The sequence below is a fragment of the Cryptomeria japonica genome, chromosome 9 (genome assembly GCF_030272615.1).
Source record: "Cryptomeria japonica chromosome 9, Sugi_1.0, whole genome shotgun sequence".
NCBI lineage: Eukaryota > Viridiplantae > Streptophyta > Pinopsida > Cupressales > Cupressaceae > Cryptomeria > Cryptomeria japonica.
The window spans coordinates 98722300-98747513 of record NC_081413.1 but is presented as its reverse complement, the minus strand read 5'-3'; positions in this window follow the sequence as shown (position 1 = coordinate 98747513).

Sequence of the window (25214 nt, the reverse complement as noted above, 5' to 3'; positions counted from 1 at the left end):
GCCCTCTTTTGTAATTGAGCACTGAGCTCTAGGAAGTGTGTTTGAATGAATGTGCATTCCCCTCTTGTAATATTATTATACTTTTGATCATAGTATTATAATATTATGATTTCCAATCGCACCGTGGTTTTTCCCTTTCCGGGTTGCACATAAAAATTCCAGTGTTATGGTTTTGTGCTTGATTTCTTTCAGTTTCTATTTTTTTATTTTATTTATTTGTATCTGGCGATTAAAGAATTAGATTAAGAAATTTGTTAATTGTAGAACACTAATTCCCCCCTCTCTCAATGTTCATTGATTCCAACAATTGGTATTAGAGCCTAGTTCCTTCGAGGAAACCTAACAGCTTGAGGACGATGCAGAAGATTGAATCAATGGACTCCGGTTTGCAGAGACAACTTATTGTAGCACTTGAAGACCTAGATTTAGAAAGGAAAGAAGCAAGTGATCTGAGAAGAAATTTGAGTGATGAAAAAAATTTCATTGAGTCATTGAAAGAACAAGTGAAAACATCGAGAGAGAAGAGAAAGGAGATGATGGACAAAATTAAGGAGAAAGAAGAGAAAAGCATTGATGATCAAGTTTTGAAAAATAAGATTGATGAATGTGAGAAACTTGCTATAGATAATGCGGTCCTGAAGAATAAAATGCAATTCATTGTGACAAAGATGACAAAGGAGATTGAAGACAAGAAGAAGAATGAAGAAAGTTTGACTCAGTCTTTGAAGGATAGATCAGATGAATGTTGCAAATTTAATCATGAAAATGACCTGCTGAAGCTTGAATTGATACAATCCTAGAATAATGAGCAAGAAATTGAAAGACAAACCATAATTTTGAGATATGAACTTACCACTGCTAATGAGTACAAAGAGAAATTCAATTCTAGCTTGGCTAAGTTGGATGAAATGCTAAAAGTCAAAAGAACAAAGGTGATATGGGAGGACTTGGAATTGAGAAAGGAGAAAGCTCCAGATTTGGTCAAAGAAATCATCCAAAGAACAAAAGATTTCCGATAAGACAACCTAATGCTTATAAATTCAATGCAAATGTTTTGTTTGCAATAAATTTGGTCATATGGTAAGTCAATGTAGAAATAGAACTAATCAGAGTACTACATTCTCTGGTCAATGTTTTAATTGCAATAAATATGGTCAAAGGTCAATTGAATGCAAAAGTATGGTAAATAGGAGAAATGTAAGATGCTATGCTTATGGAAGATTTGGAAATATTGCTAACCAATGCAGATCAAAAGGAAATCAAGGAAATTTCACGCCTAATCAAAGAAACAATATTGTTTGCTATGCTTGCAACAAAACCGGTCATATTGCAAAATATTGTAAAAGAAAGAATGTGAGCAAGAATGCTCCGACAGACAATAAAAATTAAGTAATAAGGGAAAAGTGAAGGTTGAAGAGATCAGAGAGAAACACAAGAAGATGTGGGTTAAGAAGGAAGATTCAAATGTAGCTAATGGGTCCACACTTGATTCGGGTGTTGGATCTTCATCTGGAAACTAAGGCATTTGGCCTTAGGGGGGAAGTTTTTCATGCAGATCCTTAAAACCCCATTTTTTGAGATCTGTAACTAGCTACAGATGGTTGCATATGTTTGTAGATAGTTGTGTAGATAATCCAGAGAGTTATCAAGAAGATATGATGTTAAGCTCTGGTAGAATGTTCACGAGTTTCAGGGTATCCAAAAGGAATTTAGGGTCGAGAATTTATTGCACCTTAAAGTTAGGTATTCAAAAGATAAAAGGGAATTTTGACATTCATTTTTCACATTGTGAGCAAAGTGAAAGAGAAGAAGAGTGTGGCGTAAAAGTTTGTGCAATGAAAACTAAGCTTGTGAATATTTGATGAGATTTCGTGCATCTAGTTGAAGTTAAAAAGGTGTTTTTTGAGCTTGAAGCTATTTGTTCATAACCTAGATTTTGATAATGGCATCTATTGGTTCTGGTATGGTGACTCCATTGTTGTCAAGATAATTGATAGGGAAAGGCTTCAATTCAAGAAGCACCCATACAAATCAATGGAAGACGATTCGAATGGTGTATGCTCAACTCTTCTGTATGAGGTATTGCATGTCAAGAACATTAGGGCATACATTCATTGCAATATTGAGGAGCTTGGAAATGCAGAAACACTGCCACTTTACACCAAGCACATGATTGATGATATGGGCAACCTCAAACCTGATTTCAAATCTTTGTAGGATAAGGGTTTCATTTAGTTTGTGCACACTTTTTGTTTTTTGATGAACCCGAATGGGTTATATATATTCTGAGAAGAGTACATGATGAATTGATATGGTTGGACAAAACTTACAAGATTACTAGGACTTCTATCCGTGCGGTAACCTATTTGAATGCTACTGGTGAGGTCCCCGGTTTGAGAAATTTGAGGAACACAACTATGACAGAGGTAACTGGTTCACAACATGGCAGTAGATCAATGACAATAAGTGATATAATTGAGTATGATGTGAGATTCACATATTGGTATTGTGTTGTCATTGATGTCAACCAGTATAGCATGTTACCGATATAGCATGCCATCGGTAAGTATGGTATGTCAATCGGTAATCATGTAACCGGTAAGAAAGTAAGGTTGATCTAATAAAGAATTTGTAGGAAACTGTTATGCAGAATTGATTTCAACCAACAAGACTCCCACCAGATGAAGATGCTATCATCGAATGAAGAGAAGACTGATAGAAATTATACTACCTCAAGATAGAAAGGAAGACATGTTGGAAGGTTACCGGGTCATATGTCTGGTTGAAGATGTAACTGCTTAATTTCAGGAAATTCATATTAGTGCAATGCCAAAAGAAGAGAGAGAAATGTGATGTCAACCGGTTCCCACCAGTTGTTGGCCGATAGGCGAAAAAGATCCATTCTCACCGGGAGGTTGGCAGATTGAGTGCAAGTGTCTATCTAATCCTACTGGTTGGTGGTAATACTTTTCTAATCTCACAACATGCATGGAATACATCATAATCCTCTGGGATAAGATAGTCAAAAATGTTAAAGGTAGGTGGTTGAAGGCTTATACCGGATGACCAAAGTGATTCACGAGGAAGCCTCCGGTGTATGAATCCAAAGATATGAACTATATCATCAAGAGAAGGAATGATGAGATATTAGAACAAAAAATGAAGGATAAGAGGTGACGAGTTTGCTACTTTGGCAAACCGGTTGAAATGATGTCCAGGATAATGTAGAAGGAAAGGTTTATCCCTATAGATGTGAAGTTACACCGGGAGGCAATAGTGTTGTGAGAGTTGAGAAATACAACACCACATGAGCCCAAAGATCTCTGCAAGTTGAATAACCTGTTACAAGGAGAAGCAAGGAAGCAAATAACAGAAAAACCAATACACAGAAAATATGCTCAAAAAGATGAGAGCTCAATATTCATAAAATGTGTAATGTGATATTCCTTACAATACAATGAAAAGAATGAACCTCTAATAGGTCATGAAACCCTAAAAAAGAAAACCTAGGCTTGCACATAATAATTAATAAAAGAATTAATTATTATGCACCTAAAGTTAGCTTAAGTGTAAAAGAGATAAAGGGAACTCAAATAATTAAACAAATGTTGTTTAATTAATCAAGTAAAGACTCGATTAATCTAACACCCCCTTAAGCTAGACTTAGGGAGAAGCTAAAACCTAGAACAACTACTGAAAGTAGGAAAGATGAATCCCAACAACAAGGCCTGATCAAGTACCCAAATACAACCAAATCTCTATGAACCGAAGAAATAGAGAAAACTACGTGGGAAAAAAGCTCTACTCCAAAAAGAGATGGAAAAGGAAAGAAGAAGGACTAAAAAATCCTCCAAACAAGAATGTTCCAAAAAGATAGGAACAAGAGAAGATCAGAAGAATCACTGAAGCATGAAGAACCTGCAAACACTGTTGAAGAATAATTGCTGATTTAAAGAACCTCCACTAAAATAGAACATGACCAGGTAGAGAAGATTGTAATCTGTATGAGTGCCCTCAAATGACACTACTCGAATTAGATGGAAAACAAAGGCAAACAAATGAACTTGAAGATACAGATGGCATGAGAAACCAAAGCCTGAAGAGTTGATCAATCGAACCACAGAAGCATTAGAACCAACAGGACAAACCTCCCCATAATGCTGAAGAGGGAGAGGGACACGTACACTGAAAAGAACGACCAACAAGAACTACATGATGAAGAACCAACAACATCGAAGGCGCAGAGAAAGTACATAGTGTTATGGAAGAAACACTCACTTGACACACAACATGAGGCGAATGTTGTGGAAGGAACACTCACTGGACAAAGGTGGATGGAAAACAAGGCAAACATCAACCCCCTTATGGCACTTTATAAGTAGTGCATGTACAATAAGGCACAAGATGTGCAAGATCCAAAGTAAACAATGCATGATGGCACTTTATCTTAGTGCGTTTGCATAAAAGAAGCTACAATGATAAGAATACTGTAAACAAAAAGAAGAACCAAAACCAAGACATCTTACTCAGAGAAGAGATCCCAGGACCTGAAACAACCAAGATATCTACCAGAGTGTTGAAAAGCAAAAAACTGAATAAAATATTCCTGGAGAAGAATATAGAAAGAAAACCCATATGGCTGGAAATTACACAACACAAGCTTTCCAAAAATATAATTTAAAAAAAAAATGAAGTTCAGATGCTCATTCTACGACTCCCAGAGTGCAAAAAGGAGACCCCACTTTGACAGGAAAAAAACATAGTTAAACAACAACATTGGATATAAATTCCAAAACCACGAGGTCTAGCTCGGAACCAGCTTTCTGACACCTATTTGTTTTCAAACAAATGACTCTGTTTACCCAAATTATGGCAAAAAAACCAACCCCCCCTAAAAAAGGCAAGAGGGAGGTCCAACGGGGGCAGGTTCGGGCGGAGGTGGATCATGGGCGACGCTCTGGTGGCGGATGGGTGGTGCAGTGGTGGCTGGGCAGTGTTGCTGTGGTTTTCAGCGGAGGAGTCATGGCGATCGATGGGCACGGGTGACGTAGGGGGCGGTGAAGGGCGTCGACGATGAGAAGAGTACCAGCGACGGCGGACGCAGGCAGGCTCGGGCGGAGTGACAACAGTGGGCAGTGGTGGGGAGACCGGTGGAGCATGGATGACTCTTTCTGACAAGCACAGGTGGGAAGGCTGGTGGTGGCCAGAGGAGAAGCGGCCGTAAGGGAGCAGCAGGGCATGGGTGGTTGTTTCCGATAGGCACGGGTGGGAAGGCTTGTGACGACCTTAGGAGAAGTGGCCGTGGGGAGCAGCAGGGCTGGCGAAGGCCATGGGCCGACGGGGACTGAGAAGGCAAGGCACCAACAGGGGCCAAAGGCAGGGCACCGATGGTGTCAAACCTGCGGCAGGCTAGGGGCCCCACGGTACCCTGCGTACCGCAGGGTAAACCCTCAACAACAAGTTTTGATTTTTTTGTAAAACAAAAAAATTTTTCGCCAAAAAACCTTTAAAAAAAATGATTTTTTTTTTATTTTAAAAAAAAAATCAAATTTCGGCCTGCATGCTATAAAAAGGCCTTTTTTGAATTTTTTTCTTGAACCACGTGTCAGGGCCGTACAGCCGGGGATTGGAGAAAAAAACCCCTAGAGGCTCAGGAGCCAAAAAAGGTTAAGTTTTATATGACCATAGGGGTTTTTGGGCATTCTGAGCACAATGGTGAGGTCCATTTAGGTCCAAAGTGCTCAAAAAAGGCCTATCCCTAGGTGCATAAAATAAACTTCCTGAAACCCCAGATCTGCTTCCGAGCAAAAAATCTCAAAAACAAGAATAGATAGCTGCAGATCTAAAGCTCTGATACCATGGGAGAGTTGAGAAATACAACACCACAGGAGCCCAAAGATCTCTACAAGCTGAATAACCTATTACAAGGAGAAGCAAGGAAGCAAATAACAGAAAAACCAATACACAGAAAATATGCTAAAAAAGATGAGAGCTCAATATTCACAAAATGTGTAATATGATAGTCCTTACAATACAATGAAAAGAATTAACCTCTAATAGGTCATGAAACCCTAAAAAGGAAAACTTAGGCTTGCACATAATAATTAATAAAAGAATTAATTATTATGCACTTAAAGTTAGCTTAAGTGTAAAAGAGATAAAGGGAACTTAAACAATTAAACAAATATTGTTTAATTAATCAAGTAAAGACCTGACTACTCTAACAAGTGTTTTACCAGGATGCAGATGGAGATTGGTGTTACCACTATTGCAAACAATTGAAGATTGTTGGCATGGTGTTCTCATGGGTGTTACCGGTATGCAGACATGAGTAATGACAATCAGTAAACATATCTACCAGTATGATAGAAGGTATACATTAAAGATTCTCATCAGATGGATATGTGCATAGTGACTCACTCTGGGCATGTGTCATGGTTTGGCAAGATCGGTCTAGGATAACATGACCCAACCGATAGAACAAAGAAGTGCATGGCTTGAAGTATAGCCAGTGGGGTAAAATGAACTAGTAGGTAAACACCGATTGTATGCTTTGTCGGTGACTCATCCTGAGAACTGAGGTGGATGCCAACATAGATGACATGTAGAATCCAGGTGGCATACATGCAGTGGTAGATGAATGGTGCGTCGGTGAGGTAGTTGCCGACTAAGTCCATATTTATTGCAGATTGCAAAAATCATGGGTCGAGTTCAGAGGATTGTGTCTTGAAGTAGATCAAAGGATGACTCTTGGTGAGTTGATCGAAACAGGACATCAAATTGCAGATTTGATTTGGAGTAGGAATCAGAGAAATCATTTATTGCGATTGACGAAGAGCGAGGCTGACAAACAAGTTACAGTTGGCCATGTTTAGTAAACACATACTGAAAGGATGAAAGATGGCATTGTTATCTGATTTGTTGCAGGTTGTCAATCTCAGAGATGAGATCAGATCCAATTTGATACAGATTGAAGTTGGTGAAGGAAAACCCTAGGCAGTAAATATTTGAATATTGCATTTTGGCGGGAAGCTCAAATATAAATATAGAGACTAAAGATCTAAGTTATGATTGTTGGTGTAAATAATTATTCATCTTAGATATTATTATACCTTACTTAAGTTTACTTAGGTACATGCATTTCATAGTAGTTTGGGTATGAGACAATTGGGTGTTTGTGCCACATTGGGATAATGTGTGTAGGAGAAATTCCACCTTTTATGGTGTTGATCTTGTTACTACTATATCATATCCACTTATTGTGGAGTGATAATTCCACCTTCGGTGGGTGATCCACCTCATGTGGAATATTATATTGTTTCTCCTACCTAACCACACCTATTTACTACCTACCCTTGTTTCTTATTGAGCCACATGTCATGTTTGTGTGCTTACATATCCCTAGCCTTGCCTATATAAGCAGGCTCATCTACATTGTTTGTACGGGCAATCATTGAACGCTTCATGATCTAGTTGATCAGTATTTTCATCTTGATAGAATACAGTTTATTTATATCATCTATTTTGTCGCTCTTATTTTTGCTTTCCATTGCCTCTTGATCTTGGCAAAATCTCACATGGTATCAGAGCCATTAGAGTGCCATTGGTTTGCCAATTGAGAGAAATTTGGGGTTTGCAATTTGGAGCTTTCTATTATAGGTTTTTATTAGAGCTTTTTGGATCAAATATGATATCACCATTGGATTGAGGAGGTCCAAAAAACTCAGTTTTGCCTTTTGTTTCATCCAAATTGGACTTGGGAGGCCAAATCTAGAGGCATTTGAAGTTTGAAGCTATGACGGAAATTTTCCAGAAATTATAATTTTGCAGGCAATTTTCAAATAGTGATATCTCTCTCATCCAGACTCCTTTGTTTGAGCAATTTTTTTTGTTTTGGGGTATAATTTCGTGATCTATACAATGGTGCAGGAGTTTTCTAATTTTCAGATACAAGTTTTTTTTGAAATCATGAAATCTCAATTTTTACAACTTTGGAGGCTTCGTTTGGGCTCATGTGGACTCCTTTTCAAGTGCCATTTTTTTTTTGAAAGTGCATAATTTTTTGTCTAATTTCATAAGCTACCATTAGTTTGAAATGATTGTGAGTATAAATTGTACTTTCAATATTTGGTCATTTTTTGGCCTATTTAGTACTTGTATTTTGCTTGGATCTCAGTTTAGATCACTAGCAGTATTTGTTGAAGTTTCTTATATCTCATTTTGAGAAGTTGTAATTAGAAGTCCACTTTGCCATTATTTGCAAGTGCCAACATGATATTTTTATGGGGGGTCAGTTGTTCATTTATATCTCTTGGTGAAATTCCATTTGGAGGCATCTTCATCTGCAGTATTCTACAGGGCTTCTTTGTTGGTGGTATCATTTTCATGTTTCCACATTTTAATATTTTATCATGATGTATTCTCTTGCTTGAGAAATGTTGTACTTGCACTATCATAAAGTGTCACACCTCTTTGTATCTTGTCATTGTTGACTATTTGATGTAATCCTCTTGTACACATAGATTAGGAATATCTTGTGAGACTTGGTGCATGGCTTCAGTTGAGACTTAGATTGCACACATTTGTGCATGACTCCCGTGAGACTTGGATTGTACCAGTATTTCTGCCATTTACGAGTATCTAGATGATTCTCAAAGAAGGTTGTCTTCATGCCTGGTCTTCATTTTATTGCAGCAAGTGATTCATCATCATCGACTTGGTACCTGATTTTGTCACACTTTGACATTATGGGTACAACATTGGCTCTCTTTATTCCTTATGGGGATGTTTTTTTGGTCATCATCATTGGACCATCCTTGTAGGAGACTCGACATTGAGGGGGGGCTTCATGGTCTCTCTTCTCTCTCATGGGGGGACATATTTTTTGTTCTTCTCATTCATCATTGAGAACATTGTGTGCTTTCATCATCTCTCTTTTGGGGGAGGGTTTTTCCCATTGGGTTTTTATCTCTTTCTTCATTTATGGGAGATTTCATTTGCATTTGTACATGGGTATCTAACATGGCCTAGTAGTCAGACCCATCTTGCATTGCTTATTTGCATTGTAGACTTTAGTGCATTCCCCTAAGTTGCACTTAAGGGGGGATGTTGGTGTAAATAATTATTCATCATGGATATTATTACACTTTACCTAAGTTTACTTAGGTACATGCATTTAATAGTAGTTTGGGTATGAGACACTTGGGTGTTTGTGCCACATTGGGATAGTGTGTGTAGGAGAATTTCCACCTTTTATGGTGTTGATCTTATCTTGTTGTTACATTCCACCTCATGTGGAATATTATATTGTTTCTCCTACCTACCCACACCTATTTTCTACCTACCCTTGTTTCTTATTGAGCCACGTGTCATGTTTGTGTGTTCACATATCCATATAGCCTTGCCTATATAAGCAGGCTCATCTACATTGTTTGTACAGACATAACAAAGATTCATTGAACATCTTGTAATGATCCACTTGATCATATTTTGCATCTTGATAGAATACAATTTATTCCTATCATATATTTTTGTCTCTCTTATTTGTGCTTTCCATTGCCTCTAGATCTTGGCAAAATCTCACAATGATGAAGGAGGTCGGATGCTAGTAACCTGTTGCCAGAGAAGAGAGGCTGAAAGTGAAAAGTAGAGAGGAAATCAATCTAAGAATTCATCACAGTATACATAAGTGATTGAATGTTGATAAAATAAATGGTAAGAGAGGTCTAACCAGTAAGAGGGGTTGAATCGATAAGAGGGATGATCAAGTATTGATCTATATATTAGAGGGTAGATTGTTTAAGTGAAGATAGATCAAGAAGTGAGAGGAAGAGAAAGAAGAAGATCTGGCAGACAAGGCTCAACTGACAAGGTTTAGGGTTTACCGATAAAACTGCTATATAGGATAACTATTTTTCATATTGACAGAGACTGTAGCGGTAAGAAAGAGTCAGTGAAAAAGGAGATCCAGTAAGGTAGAAGCTGAGTAGAAGAGGTTTTGGATAGAGAGAGAAAGGTCCTAGTAGAGCAGAGGGAGAGTAATGGAAAGAGGATCAATCGGTAAAGCAAAAACAAAGCATAGTAGTGAATCAGGCTGTTGAGGATTCAACTGGTAAGTCAGAGGGAGAGTGAAGGGAGATCCGGAAGAGATGATGCAAAGAACACAGAGCATTGGACAAACAAATTTGTGAGAGTTACAAAGCTCATTTGTAACAAGGTTATTACTATTGTATTGATTGAATTCATTGTATATCATTGAGTGGGTGCTCGGTGTAGGGGTTGGTGCTCCTTTGGGTTGGTGCCCATAAATCATTAAAGGTTGGTGCTCCTTGGGCTGGTGCCCTAAACTTTGTAAAAATTGTGTTTCATTATGAGGCTGGATTGGAACAGTAGACTCCAACAATATTTCTCACCAAGGTTTTTCCCACTTTGGGTTTCCTGGTATATCCGATGTTATGTGACGTGTCTTTGTGTGTACTTGCATTTTGATCTCCTTCTTAATCTCACTGGTATATTCACTTAGACATTGACTTGCTAACTGATACACATAGTTAGGATTAAAAGGTTTAAAGTTGTTGATAACCATTGATTCACCCCCCCTCTCAGTGCTATCTTGTGTTCTACATCACATCCATGGTAACCGACTACAAAGTATATTAATCTAGTAGGGCTAACTCAGTCTCCAGTATTGAAATATATGCAACATATCAAATTTTGAAGGAGAACAAGTTATATGACTTGTGCGGAGTACTATTGAGTGAGTTAAGGAGCAATTTGAAGAAGATTAAACAAGATAAGAGGAATGTCTTTAAGTTTGGCACTTTGATTGTCTGTTTGTCCCTTTATTTCATGAATAAGATCTTCGGTATAGGTAAAATTCAATGGGCATATGATAAACCGGTGGCTATGTAGATTAAGGAAGCTTTACAAGGATTAGGTGATGCACAAGCACACATATTTATTCAATGGGACCATTTCAAATTGTTCCAAGGCATGATGCAGAGTAGGGAAATGATCTTGAAGGAGATTGTCGAGAAGTATTAGGAAACCATATGCTTTATTGTGGAAATTGATCAATATTTGATGGAAGCAGTAGAACTGAGGAAAATATGGATCATGCCCATGGGGTATGAAGTTGATGCTAACACTCTTGACATGTATACTCAACATCTTTTGAGAAAGCCAGTGGATGAGAAGGAAGAGGAATTTGGCATTTATAAGGAGAAGAGTCTAAGATTGCATTCACAATTCACTAAGCCCAGTATGCAAAAGAGAGTAAGGAAAGAGGTAGAGCAACATGCTGAGGATATGGGTATAAAAAAAGAAGTTGTCTGCAGAGCCCGAGAATAAAATATTCTGAGGGAGGATATGGTTCAACCAAAGAAGACTAAACCCTCTACCCCTCCAAATCCCAAACAAACAAAGTCAACACCTTCCTCTGGTGCACAAAATCTTGTCCCTCCACCTAAGCCTCAAACTGAATCATTTGGTGGAGCAGAGAAGAGGAAGAAAGGGAAGCCTTAGAGAGTCTATGTGGAAGGCATTGTTGAGAAAGAGACAAAATTTGATGAAGAAGTGCGAGAAGTGAAGAAGACTGCTACCTCTACTAGGGTAGTTAGAAAGCCACCATCCAATGAAGCTTGACCAACTAAGAAGCCTAAAGCTGTAGCTGAATAATATGGAAGACCTCAACCTGGTAGGTTTCCTAAGTCTGAGCTTGATGAATCTTTGAAATCCGGTAAATTAGAAGGTACCTATACTTGTTGCCATTCTGGTGCATTTTATATGACCAGTGAATGAAATGGCTGTCATTGTTGGCAACATCATCTTCTAAGTCTTCATATTCCACCAGTAAAGAAGTAAAGGATAACTAGTAAAGAATAAGAGTTCTTATTCCTATCAACAATGAGTTAACTGGCTAAGCAAAGTATAGACCGACCATGCAGCAAGTAGACTGACACATAGGTAGTCAACCAGATAAACAATGAACATATTAGTACACAGGAGGATAATTAGCTAAGTTGATAATAGACCGGTATACAAGAGGTAATTGGTTAGGCAAATTTTGATCGATACACAGACATAATAGGAGTCTCAACTGACAGACTTGGAAACATCCAGTTAACATCCAGTTGAACCGGTAGTCAACCGACGAACTTATCGACATGAATGACTATCTTGATCGATATTCCTAGAATGATCTCTGGAGAGTAATTTAAGGCACGGTAACTGAATTTTGAATGAGATTTTTGGAGGGAAATTTTGTGCCAGAACCAAAGGGTAATATATTCACATAATTCATTTTGCTTATGTTGTTGTTCATGTAAAAAGAGATCTGTGAAAGTGAACATAGGGGGAGCAGAACAAAGTGTAGGTGAAAGAGGCATGAAATGGTGAAGCTGACACTGATTAGAAGAATAGCATATGTAGAGTGGATCTATGAGATAGAGGTAGTGTCATCATATAGATCAAATTATCCTTGTTACCTTCTAACTATTGCAACATTGTAAATTCCTTAACAGGGCGAACCTTAACCGGTTCTTTATGTAAAATCTCTTAACAGAGTCACTTCAAATATGAAGTTGTAAAATCCTCTAGCAAGGTGAAATTTAACAAGTTCTAAGGTATTCTTAATCGGATACCAGTCACTCCTAACAGGGTGATGTTCTCAAAAAGAACAGATTGTAAGCTCTTAACAGGGCACATTTCTTCACTCCAGTAAGAGAGAATGTGGGTTATGCCCATTACGGTTTTCCCCTCTAACCAAGGGTTTCCAGATATAATTACCTGTGTTATGTGATAATTATGTGTGCATGCAAATCTCTTTTCTATGATGTTATTTGCTTTCATGATTTACACAATGTTTAAGAAAATGCAAAGGATAGTTGCAGATCGGTTATTTTGATTGGTTGAATTATGAGAAAATTGATTTAACTGATTAACCCCCCCTCTCAGTCACTGGTTAAATACTAACAATTGGTATCAGAACAATGGTCCTCTGAAGTAAATATTGACATCTTGAGGAAAAAGATCATGGAAGAATAGCGGTATCAGAAGCAGATTGATGAAGCAAATGAAATTATTGCTCAACTAAAAGATGTTAGGCCCAATATGGAAAGCTAATGTACTGAGAGGGGAGGGGTGAATTAGTACTCCAAAACTTTTCTTCAATAATAACTTTACTGTTATGCATAAACCAAATAGTGCAGTAACATAATATAAAGTTAAAACAAATAGATAACAATCATACATGATTAACTCCATAACACATATATTTTGGTTATGCAGAAACTCTTGGTTAGAGAGAAAAACTGCGGTGGGGATGGCACCCACAAATTCACTACTGCAATAATAAAGAGTGCTCAATTAGAGCTACATGTTTAGCTATTTCTGATAGCTTACCCTGTTAGGAGTAACAAGATTTGTTAGATCTACCTTGCTAAAGGATTTCACAATACTTCATCTAAATGCTGCACCTGGTTAGAGGCTTTACAATTTATAGACTTGATTAGAGTCTTTTACCCTGTTAAAGGTTTCTCTTACAACTTCAAAATATTACAATAAAATCATTACAAATATCTGCAACTTTACATCTGGAATGTTATAGCAGATTCTATATGCTCAGAATAAGTTACCTTGCTTATAGCATACCTCGGTAACCCATATAGTAACTCGGTAAACCCTTCTATTTACTTCGTTCTTCGACTATTCTCTGAAAACCTTCTCAGTGACCTCTGTGTTTCTGTAACAGTCTTCTTACACTCATGCACACACACACTTTTTAATTCTTAACTCATGCTGTATAAATAGATCTGTTATAACAACGATCCATTCATTGCTTCGATCTTACAAATATGATTTATCAAATGAATAACCATGCAAATTATTTCATTGGTTAGATGACCTCAAAATCATACACAATCTTTACGTGCAATTTCCAATGTGATAACGGTTAGATGTGCTTCGATCTTGTAACATGTTTTCATATGTATGTCCAGGTTCAATGAATCTGGTAATACGTTTCACTCGGTGTATATCAACTCGGTGTGTCATCTTTGCTACTCTGTAGACATGAAATGATACTCGGTAGACAGCTCGGTGTATACTACATTTTGAGACTACTTTCTTCAATAACCGACTAGACTCTGCATATCGACTGAATATCTCGGTAGAGATAACTGACTAGAGTATATAGAATAACTTTGACATGAAACTAATGGCAACTTGATAAGTAGTAAAAATCTCCCCTTTTGACTTAGTTGAGATGTTTGACAAAAACTACTTTCAAAGTTATAACTCAATAATCTATATACTTGCAAAATTTGACTATGCTGATAGTATATACAATAGTCAATAATATAATATATCCAGATATACTCCCATTATTGATATACTGTACAAAACTCTGATTTTGCATGCTTGGTGATCTATTCTGTGTACTTTGCTTGCTGTACTATATAGTACTCGGTGCACTGCTCTTGGATACTCTGCTTGCTCTGCTCGGTATACTCCCCCTGTATACTATACTCCTTTTGTTTGATTTATGCTACACTCTCCCAATACTGTATCACTCCTCTAATACTATAACATATTACTCCCCCTTTTTGACAAACATCAAAACTTAATTACCATTCAGCTGTGGTAACTAGTAAAAAATGGATTTGTACTTGGTCCGGGCTTCGGTGAGAGTGACAGAGAGGGCATTCTTTACACTATCCATTAAAGAATTCTGTGCTTGAATATCAGCCAATAATGATATTAAGCCATCTAGAGTGCTTCCTTCTTATGTAGTAGATAAGGAGGTGGCTCGGTTGATCTGTTCTTGGACGGATGAAAGATGAGGAAGGAATAATGTCTGAAGTATCATTATGTCCAGCTGGATCTTGTGTTCTTTATTTCTTAGGTCCAATTGTTGAGCCATGAGCTGTTGTAGCTTTGTATAAAAATTTTGAACTGAGTTTGGCTCTATGGTCAACTTGCTTGAGAGATCAGTGATCTCTTTCTCAATTGCCTCTATTTTATTCTTAATGTCTTTAATGAATAAAGAAAATGTGCAGAGTTTCTGAAATAAATAAAGAATGTGCTTGAGTTGAGGAGTCAAATCAACAATAAATTTGACAAGTTTAACTTTGCCAATAGCTATAGTTTTCTGTACCTCTTCTATCATTTTTGCAGTGAGCTCTTTGTCTTTTAGCTTACTCAAATACTCTAATGCATCTATTCCATATGTCTCTATCTTTGTTAGGAGTTCATCCAATTGAATGTGGATGGCTGCATCTGTTGATACTGTAGCTTTAGATAGCATATCTATTAAGAGTGCTTTCACCTTCTGAAGTACTTAATTTTTCTTTTGAATGGCCATTTGCTTCTCTTGTTCGACCTTTGCTTTGCATAGTTCATTGAAATCAATGAGTGCTTGCCCCTTCAATTTTGATATGTCTACATTGGGCAACACTATTGGTTTTGACAATTCAACTTTAAAACTATGCTTTTTCATCTTCTTTTCTTTACCTTTCACCAATGGAACTAAGACAAGGTCTTGTGAGGCTTGATGACCCTCAGTAGGTTGCTCGGTAGAGGCAACACTTTGATTGGTTTCTTTAGCCTCTGTAGAGTCCTTTGGTGTCTCGGTACTCGGTGTCTCGGTTTCAACATTCGTAGTGCTAGAAGGTGCTTGAGATGTCTGTTCTTGAGTAGTACCTTCTCTTGTTCTAGACTTGTGACCTTCGGTGCCTTGCTCCATGTCATGAGGGGTTTCGGTTGAGACAGGTTGCTTGACCGGTGGATAAGGCTGAACTTGTTCCAAGACTGATTCACTAGATATAATTTTTGCATATGCATTGCCTTCTATCATTTCCTGTTCCGATACCTCTGTATCCATGACATCTTCATCTATTTGAATGGTGTCAGCAAGGTCTTTCTCAATAACATCAGGATCTTGCTCGGTGACATCAACAATTTCAACTGTAGCTTGCTCACCGGCATCCTTGATTTTAAAGATTTCCTGCCACTTTGCTTTTGTCTCATTTTCAACTTCAATATACAACCCATTCATCAGTTTTAAAGCTATCTGCTTGACAAGAAACTTTGAATTGTAGGTTGTTAGATGTTCCTTTATTTCAGCTACTGACATGTCAGGAAAGAGATGAACTAGACTTCTCTCTCTGATCTGTTTCTCCGAGTCCATTGCATACTTCCACCTATTATCAATATGCAAGTAAAGTTCATTCGGAAGTGACTTAGCTAGTTCCAATGGAGCTAACCGGAATTTTAGAAGTGTGCAGATGATAGCTTCTTCAATTTGTCTCTTCTCATCATTATTCTTGGTTTCATACTTGATATATCTAAATGATCCAAATCCTCCATATTCTTTCAGATTAGCACATAAGTTTTCAACACTATGTATATTTACCTTCTTGCTCTTGACAATCTAGAATTTGCTTGCATCCTCTGATTCGGTATCACTAGACTATTTTGCCAAAATGAGTCTCTGAGTAGATTTCTTGTATGTCTTTGTTACCTTGGGAGCAGTAACACTTTTTGTTTTCTTACTTGGTGAGGCTGCAGATGCTCTTGTGTTAGGTCTCTTTGGAGGTGGAGTCGGTGAGGCCTTTGATGTGTCCTGTTTCTTTCTCTTCAACACTTTTCCTTTAGGCAATTCAGTGCTTAGTGTTATTGCTGCCTCTTGGGCTTCAGATTCCTCTTCGGTAATGGTAATGGTGCCTTTGACAGGTGTAGAGGAAGAGTCTTCTTTGAATTTCTGTGACAATGCCTTTATCATTTTTATTGCCTTTCTTGTAGCTGTGGGTACTACAATGCTCATTTTTACCTTTTCCTTTACTTCCTCATAGGTTCCATGCCTTAGCTCGGTAGCATGCCTCGGTAATGTAAGAAATGCATCAATTTGCTATTGTGTGATCTCAAAGTCAATCTCGTAACCCATCGGTGACAAAGATTGAGTCCTCAATTCCATAGCATTCACATAACAGTAATCGGTGTCAACTTCAAAACATATATCATTTTTGTATTTCTCCACTAGCTGGGGTGGAATCCTATATCTATTATGCATTTTCTCCTGAAATTTACTGAAGTAGTCATCCATAATATCATTGAAATTATCACCTAACTTCTTGATGAAGTCATTTTTCTGATGGGTGATTGGTCGGTGTAGTTCCCTAACAACTTTACCGACTGGTGGAAAGAATTTTTCAAAATAGAAAAACATGCATACCAATAATGATCCAAACTTTAGTGTATTAGCCGAGTTGTTTTTCTTTGGCTTCCTGATGGTGTTCAGATTTTCAAATAGGCTCTTCAGCAACACCTCACATAGGTTAATTTTCATTCCCTTTTTCATAATTTTGTAGGCCAGGTCTACTGCTGCACAGGGTACACTATTTTCTCTTGCTGATTGGAAGAAACAGTAGCCCATTACTCTAATGGAAAATTTTAGTTCTTCATCTGTGACATTATTCAGTTTTAATCCTTTGCAATCTGATTCCACTTCGATTAAACTAATCAATTCCTTCTGTGATATCATCTTTTGGGCTCAGGCATGATCATAAATGGGTAACTGGTAATCAGATGAATGATTTCCTTGGTAATCTTAAATGGTTTCTCTTCTAGCCACATGAAATCATCGTGAACTCTTCTTAGAACAAACTTAACCCATTGGGGTTTGAACACACGGGGATAGGTTAGGGCTTCAGTTAATCCCTTGATCTTGATGTGTTCATACTTGCTATTCAATTTACCATCTGTACACAACTCATCATAGGTGTCTCTGATTTCAACATGACCGAGTTCTTCAACATGACATTTGGTGAAGAATCTCACATCCTCGACTAACAACACTCTCTTCGGGATGAGTGAAAAGGTAGTTTTGTCATCCGGTTTAGATGCAACTTTGGGAGTCAAAGAGTATTTTAGTGAGGGCTTCTCTACATTCTTGAAAACTATGGGATCTTGGATCTTGGGTGCCATTGTAGATTTAAGATAAAAGCTAACAAAGGATCCTTAGGGTTTCAGGATTTTCAAATGACTGATGCTTTATACTTAGCAAATAATGGCAACTAGATAAGATCTGTAAACTAGCTTAACAATGCATTGAGATTGATGTAAATACCTTGAATCTGCTTTGTAGGAGGTTTGATCACCTTGGATTTGCTTTGCTCTGCTCTCTCGAAAACTTGGTAAGTGTAAATGACCACGAAAATGCTTTTAAGTACACCATATGCCTTATCAGGCTCTGTGCGGGTTAGGTCAAAAACATTAAATGCACTTGGTTCCTCTTTAACCGATTTACTCTCCTTTTTCCGTTTTAACCGAGTAACCAAACTTCCTTCATTTACTGACTAGACAAGTTTCCTGTATTCACCGACTTGATAGTTTTCTTGTATAGTGTTTCAAAAGACTTTGATATAATTTCAAACTTACTAATACATCTTAATTATGCAAATTTGAATTAAGTACATGATAAAATAAGAACTGTTAAGATTTTAACCTTGAGAGAATGCAGTCCCTTCATACCTTTACCGATTAATTTGGAATAGGTGCACCTAACTTGGTAGGTAAGGTGCTTTCTTCATTTGACACAATTTCCTTCTTTTTCCAAATCATCTTTAATTTGTCTTTTATTTCTTCAGTGTCTTTTCTAGGTTGATCTCTACAATCTCCAGCTAAGTGTCCAACTTTGTGACAATGAAAACATGCCATACTAGGATTTCTCCATGATCTTCGGTTGTTCATTCCAAACCTTATAAAGCAGTTGGCACTTATATGTCCATATCTTCCACAACGTTCACACCATATCCTTGTATTGTAATCCCATGGTACTGCAGAATACTGTCGGTAAGGATGTGTGTGAGTTCGGTAACCTCTAGCATTTGCTCGGTGTGTAGACCACATATAGTTCTTTTGCTTAAGCCAACACTTCTCAGTACGATGTCCATATCTATTGCATTTTTTACAAAACCCTTTTAATTTTGCCTTCTAATAATTGTTAGCAGACTTTATCCTACATTGATTAGATGTGTGACCATATTTATTGCAATTGTAACAATAACCTTTGGACTTAGTGACATTTGGTTGCTTACCTTTTCTAATTTGGCACATGTTGGCAGTGTGACCTTGATTTCCATAGTAGTTGCAAATAGGCTTCTTTCTTTTGATGTTATTCTTGTTTCCAACTTGCTTTGATGATTCTCCTCTCTCGGTAGTATGAATTCCGTTCTCGGTAGAGTCTTTTCCTTTGTAACCGAGTCCTGCATCTTTGTTGGGTCTTCTTGTATTCAGTTGCTCATCCAACATCTTTGATGCTTCATAACTCTTCTTCAGTGTTTCTTTGGATTTCTTCTTTGTTTCAAGTTCATCGGTCAACCTTGATACTTCAAGTTTCAATGCTTGATTCTCATCATTTTTCAGAATTGCTTCATGATGTGCATAACCTAGTTGATCTGACAGGTTTTGTTGAATTCCAGTCAACCTTGTGATTTCATCATTCTTATCAGATACTAAGACTTCATGTTGTTGTTTCTCTCTTTCTAGATATCTTACTTTATCCTCGGTTGTCCTCAATGCATCAAGATTTTCAGTCATCTTTGTGCTGAAATGTTCATGTTCTCTTTTCATTGCTTTCAGTTGATCAGCCAGTGCTTTGTTCTTTTCTTTCAATACTCCAATCATTTCTTCAGTTTCTTCAGATATACTGTTCTCAGATGATGTATCAATTTGTTCCACTAACTCTTGAGAGTCCTGCAAATCATTAGATAATCTTCTTCTTACTTTCAAAGATTTTTGCATTTGTCTTTGCATGTCTGCAATTACTTGATTAGCATGATCTAGTTCTTCTTGCAAATATACAATCCTCCAAGATTGTTTATAGCCTTCCATTGATAAGATCTTTCTCTTTAGGCAGTTAAACCCTTTTCCAAGATTGAAGCTCTGATACCAATTGTTAGGCCCAATATGGAAAGCTAATGTACTGAGAGGGGAGGGGTGAATCAATACTCCAAAACTTTTCTTCAATAATAACTTTACTATTATGCATAAACCGAATAGTGCAGTAAGATAATATAAAGCTAAAACAAATAGATAACAATCATACATGATTCACTCCATAACACATATATTTTGGCTACACAAAAACTCTTGGTTAGAGAGAAAAACTGCGGTGGGGATGGCACCCACAACTTCACTACGACAATAATAAAGAGTGCTCAGTTAGAGCTACATGTTTAACTATTTCTAATAGCTTACCCTGTTAGGAGTAACCGGTATACAAGAGGTAATCAGTTAGGCAGAATTTGATCGATACACCGACATAATAGGAGTCTCAACCGACAGACTTGGAAACATCCAGTTAACATCTAGTTGAACCGGTAGTCAACCAAAGAACTTATCGACATGAACGACTATCTTGATCGATATTCCTGGAATGATCTCTAGAGAGTAATTTAAGGCGCGGTAACAAAATTTTGAATGAGATTTTTGGAGGGAAAATTTGTGCCAGAACCAAAGGGTAATATATTCACATAATTCATTTTGATTATGTTGTTGTTCATGTAAAAAGAGATTTGTGAAAGTGAACATAGGGGGAGTAGAACAAAGTGTAGGTGAAAGAGGCATGAAATGGTGAAGCTGACACCAATTAGAAGAATAGAGTATGCATAGCGGATCTATGAGATAGAGGTAGTGTCATCATATAGATCAAATTATCCTTGTTACCTTCTAACAATTGCAACATTGTAAATTCCTTAACAAGGTGAACCTTAACCGATTCTTTATGTAAAATCTCTTAACAGAGTTACTTCAAATATGAAGTTGTAAAATCCTCTAGCAAGGTGAAATTTAATAGGTTCTAAGGTATTCTTAATCGGATACCAGTCACTCCTAACAGGGTGATGTTCTCAGAAAGAATAGATTGTAGGCTCTTAACAGGGCACCTTTCTTCACTCCAGTAAGAGAGAATGTGGGTTATGCCCATTGTGGTTTTTCCCTCTAACCGAGGGTTTCCAGATATAATTACCTATGTTATGTGATAATTATGTGTGCATGCAAATCTCTTTTCTATGATGTTATTTGCTTTCATGATTTACACAATGTTTAAGATAATGCAAAGGATAGTGTTAGGGTTTCAAGCAGATTTGAAGCAAATATGAACTAACAATTATATGAAGATTTAAATACAAAAGATAAAGAAATAAAACAGGACACAGATAACATATAGATTTAACGTGGTTCACCCAGAATGGGTTACGTCCACCATACACAGCCGTCCAATCTTTCTTATTATCCAACAAAAATAGTACATCAACCTTACAATGCTTTAAGCATCCCAGCTGCTTATAACATGTGTTTTTAGGGCAAAAACAAAGTCCGCCTTTTTAGGGTTTTATTACAATGTCGATTTTCATCAAAAAAATACCCAAAATTTTTTTTCTCAGGGGCCTCGGACCCCGGTGAGGATACGTGCTAAGTGCATAGTACTTTGCTGATCAGTCACCACATTTCAACAGATAGTTGCAAATTGGTTATTTTGATTGGTTGAATTATGAGAAATTTGATTTAACTGATTAACCTCTCCTCTCAGTCACTTGTTAAATACTAACAATTGGTATCAGAGCACTGGTCCTCTGAAGTAAATCTTGACATCTTGAGGAAAAAGATCATGGAAGAATAGCGGTATCAGAAGAAGATTGATGAAGCAAATGAAATTATTGCTCAACTAAACGATGTTAGGCTGAATATGGAAAGCTAATGTACTGAGAGGGGAGGGGTGAATCAGTACTCTAAAACTTTTCTTCAATAATAACTTTACTATTATGCATAAACCGAATAGTGCAGTAACATAACATAAAGCTAAAACAAATTGATAGCAATCATACATAATTAACTCCATAACACATATATTTTGGTTATGCAGAAACTCTTGGTTAGAGAGAAAAACTGCGGTGGGGATGGCACCCACAACTTCACTACTGCAATAATAAAGAGTGCTGGGTTAGAGCTACATGTTTAGCTATTTCTGATAGCTTACCCTGTTAGGAGTAACAAGATCTGTTAGATCTACCTTGCTAAAGGATTTCACAACACTTCATCTAAATCTTGCATCTGGTTAGAGGCTTTACAATTTACAGACTTGATTAGAGTCTTTTACCCTGTTAAAGGTTTCTCTTACAACTTCAAAATATTACAATAAAATCATTACAAATATCTGCAACTTTACATCTGGAATGTTATAGCAGATTCTATGTGCTCAGAATAAGTTACCTTGCTTATATCATACCTCGGTAACCCATATAGTAACTCGGTAAACCCTTTTGTTTACTCTATTCTTTGACTGTTCTCTGAAAACCTTCTCGGTGACCTCTGTGTCTCTGTAACAGTCTTCTTACACTCATGCACACACACACTTTTTAATTCTTAACTCATGCTGTATAAATAGATCTGTTATAACAATGATCCATTCATTGCTTCGATCTTACAAATATGATTTATCAAATGAATAACCATGCAAATTATTTCATTGGTTAGATGACCTCAAAATCATACACAATCTTTAAGTGCAATTTCCAATGTGATAACAGTTAGATGTGCCTTGATCTTGTAACATGTTTTCATATGTATGTCCAGGTTCAATGAATCTGGTAACATGTTTCACTCGGTGTATATCAACTCGGTGTGTCATCTTTGCTACTCGGTAGACATGAAATGATACTCCGTAGACAGCTCGGTGTATACTACATTTTGAGACTACTTTCTTCAATAACTGACTAGACTGTGCATACTGACTGAATAGCTCAGTAGAGATAACCGACTAGAGTATATAGAATAACTTTGACATGAAACTAATGGCAACTTGATAAGTAGTAACAAAAGAGAGACTAAGAAAATATCTCAACAACTAAAAGAGAGTCAAGATATTATAGATCAATTCTCTGAACATAGTGGATCAGAAGAAGCAAAAGAAGCAATCTTATAACTGATGGAAAAGAACAAGAAGTTGACCGAAGAAATCAACAATCTGAAAAGAGAACATGAAAGTCAGGCCATGAGAATGACTGAAATGCTAGAAGCTAGTAGGATAGCAGATGAAAGAAAAAGAGATGCAAAAGAAGCTCAGACAAAAGCTGAAAGAGCCAAAAGGATTGTTGAAGAAGCCCTAAGAGAAAATTATGCAATCATGATTGAAAAGATGAAGAAATCCGAATTCTTGCTCAGGAGAATGAATACATACATAAGCATTTGCATGACAACATAGAGGAAAAGGAGAAGATGATTAAAGAGATTGAACAACTCAAGAGTGAGTTGAAAGATGCAAATGAGAGAAATGAGAAGCTCAGGAAATTCAATGAAAGCTTTGAGAAGATAGATGAACAGTTGAAAGCTCAGAGAAGAAAAAAGGAAACAACCGGTCTTGGTTACTCCGGTACAAGTCCTATGGAAACTACAGAATCATCTAAATCTAAAAATATGAAGGATGATAAAAGGAACCATTCAGGAGTAAAAGGTATGAAGTTTTCGAAATCTTCTTGTAATTATTGTTGTAAACTGGGTCATAAGTCTGATGTCTGTAGAAATAAACTGGTTAGTCAAAAGAAGATTTTCACCTTTGATGGTTACTACCATAATTGTCACAAGTATGGTCACATTGCTTATGAGTGTAGATATCAATCTAGCAGCATGTCAAGTAGAAGAAGATTGAATGGATATTGCTTTACATGCAATAAATATGGACACAAATCTGAAGAATGCATGTTCAAGCCAAATGCATCAAGATCACCATTCAAACCGGTTAGCTCTAATAAAAGGAGTAATCAATTCAATGCCACCTGTTCCACTTGTGGTGATTTTGGTCATGTTGCAGCAAATTGTAGAATGAGAATGGGCTAGAGAAATAATTTAGGACCATGGATGACAACTGGTATGACATGTTTCAATTTCCATAAGATTGGTCACTTAGCCAAAGAATGTAGGAACCGATCCTATAACTGATCTGAAGACAAGAACTGGTTTGGCAAGAAGAAAGGGAAAAATGACCTAAAAGGAAAGAAAACAATTCAAGAAGTGAGGAATGAAATGAAAAAAACATGGATTAAGAAGGAAGAAAGAAAAGAAGGAGAAATTCATTCTGAAACCAAGTCATCATCCATCGATGATGACAGTTCCTCTTCAAACTAGGCATACCGATGCTCAGGGGGAGCACATATGGTAAGATCAATTTTTGAATCCCCTTAACTAATATATGGTTATGTCTATCTGCATAGATAAGATGCATAAAAGTTAGCCTAAAGTTCTTGTTTGAGAAATGTCTTCCGAGTTAATTGTTTGTGTATTGCTATCGATAACAAACAACCGATAAAAGTTAAATCAATGTACCTTAAGTTGTAAGTTTCAAAACTAACTATTGTCTCATAACACTGATAAATCTCAATAGATAAATAAGGAAATGTAGATACATTTCACTTATCCTGATTTCTTGTGAACTCTATCAAGCTCTTGTGTGACCAAAGGCGATTGAAATCTTGCTAGTGATATTTGTGCAAAAAGTTCAAGCAGAGTGATAGTGGTGTTTGGTATTCTTGAGGAGAAGGTATTCAAGCCCTGTTTGAGAAAAAAATGTTTGAAGGTAATCATGGCAGCACGTATATCGACTCTTGTGTTGGTTAAAGCTATTAAAGAACCTCAACCCGAATTCAAGCTGCATCCAATGAAAGCTGATGAGGTCAACATGACCAGTGCCTTATCATCTGTGTCCTCTGGTGTATTATTGATTGAAGATATTTGCTCTTACATCCAATGCAAGCAGAATATTTAAAGGGTTTTGTGTTAATGATCAGTTGAAGGCAGAATATTTACCTCTAAAGACCAAGGGTTTGTCAAATGATGTTGATTTTCCCAATCGGATTCATGCCGATTGGGTTAGGTATGTATTAAGCAGAGTACATGATCAATTCTTGTGGCTAGAAGCTCAAGCACCGATCAAAATCACAAAGGATGTGATTCTAAGAGTGACAGGGTTTAGCACAACCGGTGAAGCACTAACCCTAAGATCAATTTCATCAATTGAAGTCACTCGATTAACCAAATTCCAATGTGACAGTAGAGCAATGAAAATTGCTCATATTGAGTATGCTGAAGTAAGATTTGCTTCTATAGTGCTGGGTTATAGGGTCTATCAATCAAGCTAGATGAATAGTGTGTCAAGCAACGCC